Source organism: Microtus ochrogaster, chromosome 10, assembly GCF_000317375.1.
Source record: "Microtus ochrogaster isolate Prairie Vole_2 chromosome 10, MicOch1.0, whole genome shotgun sequence".
Classification (NCBI taxonomy): Eukaryota; Metazoa; Chordata; class Mammalia; order Rodentia; family Cricetidae; genus Microtus; species Microtus ochrogaster.
The window spans coordinates 35,530,893-35,534,024 of NC_022016.1; the positions used below are offsets into that span (position 1 = coordinate 35,530,893).

The 3,132-nt window shown below is 53.4% G+C and overlaps 1 pseudogene; it reads left to right on the forward strand.

The window, feature by feature from the left end:
- The first annotated feature begins 265 nt into the window (after positions 1-265).
- On the forward strand, positions 266-2,804 carry LOC101983057 (annotated as a pseudogene).
- Positions 2,805-3,132: the final 328 nt, after the last annotated feature.

Genomic DNA, 3,132 nt, shown 5'->3' on the forward strand with positions numbered 1-3,132 from the left:
AGTAGTGCGTACATTAAAAAAAATCAGAAAAAATGCCCACCTCAAAAGAGTGGTGTGGACTGAAGCCCCCAAAGAACCTCTGACAGGAAGGCTGGGAGAGAAGCCAGCCTTTGGTCAGTCTGGCGACTCACACAGGTGAGCCAGCATCACTACAGCCCCCCCACCTCCTCCACAGCCCCCCTCCCTTCTTCATCCTCCCCCCCTCCGGCGCGCCCCCAAGGCCGGCTCCGCCCCCTCTTGGAGTGGGTGGTGTGCTCCTGCGGCTCCAGTCGTGTCGCAGGCACACGCACCACTGGCGTAGCTGCAGTTACAGTGGTCTGAGCAGGACCCGCATTGCCCCCATCACTGCGCAGATTGAACCGCCTGGCCGAGCGACATCCTCGCTTCCTCCCTCGAGCTTCCACAGCTCGGGCTCAGCTTTCTCTTGGCTTCCGGGCCAAACTATGTAGCCCGCATCTGGCCGCCTGGGTACCCCGCAGCTGACGCCCACCCGAGTCGTCGCCTGTGCCAGGTGCTCGCGGCGAGCAGAGGCCTAATCAGCCAGCGGCCTACCTGGCCAGCGGAGCCCGTCTCTTGGGCTTCCTTTCTACCAGGTCCCGCTCGTCCCCCCCGAGGGACCGTCTTTATGGGTCAGCTTCTGTCCAAAGAGCCTCGTAACCGCCAGAGCCAGAAGAAGCCTCGTTGCTGCAGCTGGTGTCGCCGCAGGCGCCCTCTCATCCGACTGCCAGGCCGCACTCCCGCCAAGGCGTCCCCGCAGTCCTCGGCTCCCAGGAACCGGGACTGCTTCTTCCGCGGGCCCTGCATGCTGTGCTTCATCGTGCACAGCCCCAGCGGGCCCGCCCCCGCCGGCCCAGAGGAGGAGCCGCCGCTGTCGCCGCAGCCGCTGCGGGACGGGGCCTACGCTGCCGCCCCCTTGCAGCACCTGGAGCCGCGCTATGCGAACCTGGCGCCCGAAGACTGCGCCGCCGCTGCCCGCCGCTTCTTGCTGTCGTCGGCCGCCGCCGCCGCCGCCTCCTCGGCCTCGTCGCCCGCCACCCGTTGCAAAGAGCTGGGGCTAGCCGCCGCCGCCGCCTGGGAGCAGCAGGGCCGGAGCCTCTTCCTGGCCAGCATGGGGCCGTTGCGCTTCCTGGGGCCGCCGGCCGCAGCGGAGCTTTTCCAGGGGCTGCCATCGCAGGCTGAGTACCCCATGCCCCCTGAGGTCGTGTGCAAGCGTAAGGGGGTTGGGGTTCCCGACTACAGCTTTTGCGAGCAGCCTCTCTGCGGCGGCGGGGGAGGTGCCTCTCTGATGCAGCCGCTGGATGCAGGATGCTGCCAGGCCCTGGAGCAGCCCCTGTCACCACTTGGCTCCAGGCCCACCTCTCCTGGCTCAGAGTGTGACCTCCTTGGAGCCGCCGGGAACAACCTCCGAGCTGGAAGCATCGCCCACTGGCTCGCCCAGCAGTCTGAAGCCCGCGACGCGGACTGTCAGAAGATCCCCGAAAATCCCTGCAGCTATCGTAGGGAGCCGCTCCCCGAAGCCCTAGATGTTAACCAGCTGCCGGGGTCCATCGTGCTTGACGTGGAGCTGGATGACTAGGTCCAGCAATGCCAGCCCCCCCCCCCCCCCCCATCCCCGGCCCCTGCCCTCCCGAGGCTTTCTCCCCTCCCCCCACCCCTGCCCCCTTGTGCACGGAGGAGCGGGGTTTCTAGGCAACCGGGGATGCCTGAAGGGGAGACTGGGAAGCCCCTAGGCCCTGTGCTTAAGGCCCCTTTTGAAGTAGAAAAGCTTGGAGTCTGCTGAATGCCTTGTAGTAGATTAGATCTGTTCTCACAATTCAGGATTCATTCATTGCATTAGCAAATCCTGATATAGAAACTATTAGATTTCTGTGGAATAAATATATGCACATTTGAGCAATTTTATTTGGTGGGTAACAACTTTACATACTGGTGTTTGACCGTTTTCAAACTGTTTTCAGGTTTGATAGCTGCTAGTTAATGCCAATAACTTGCAATTAAGCATGTACCGTGATCAATCACTGTATCAAAGCTTTATATATACAGATCTCATGGATTCCTCCATTTGATGCTCTGTGACAACTCTCGTTACTATTTCCTGCATTCAAAAAGCAACGGACACTCCAGAGGTTTACAGATGGCTTACAGTAGTGAGCCAGGAAGACGACGGGTTTTCGTTTTGTCTTGTGAAACTAACAATCTAGATGGACTTAAAACGGTTGAATGAACTGGTTCAAGGCCACACTTGTAAACTAAAGAGCAAATTTGGGTCTTGGACTGGGGAATTTTGGCCCGCTTGACTTGAAAAAAATAACTGTTGTGTATGCTGTTGTTTTTCCTTCTTACATCCTTGCCTTTATATGCAATGAATTACCAGAAGTCAGATTTCTTTTATGTTGGGGGTTGGGTGAGTGAAAAAGTGAAGTGCCTGGGGAATTTTGTGTCACTGTCAATTACTAGGTATAATCTCCTGCTTTAGCAGAGCTAGAGACAACTCTGTGATAGTTTACACTAAGTTATTTGCTCCCTTGTTTTCTGTCTTTGTTCCCATGCCTTTTCCTGAAGACAAAAACATAAGAACTTGAGTTTTCAATGTGGAAGATATTTAAATGAGACTATTTAGAACAAATCTTCAGGAGAACCTGGCTACTTTCATTGTTACTGAATTAACTGCCAATGAATTGTAAATGTTACTGTCACATCAGTGTACTTACTTGAGTAGACTTTTAACATGTGTGTAATTATGTGTTTGGATCTGTTTTACTGTGACATTGATGTTCTTGTGAACAATACAGCAAAAGATCAGACAAGTTTCCCATTTTCTTGTGTCAAAATGTAGTGAGATAATTATTATGAAGGTGTATTTGCAGGAGGGGTAATTACTTTGTGTGTTCAGGGGATGAATTTTAGGGCAGAGGAAACTTTCTCAAGTCCTTTAAATCACGGACTGATATATAAATAGGCAAAGCACAAATAAATGACTTCTTAATGATGCAACTCAAAAACTTGGAAAAATACAAATGAACCAAGTCCAAAACTTTAAGAAGTGATAAAAATCAGAGCAGAAATCAATAAAATAGAAAGCAGTACAAATAATCAATAAATCTAAGAGCTGGTGCTCTGAGAAGACTAAAA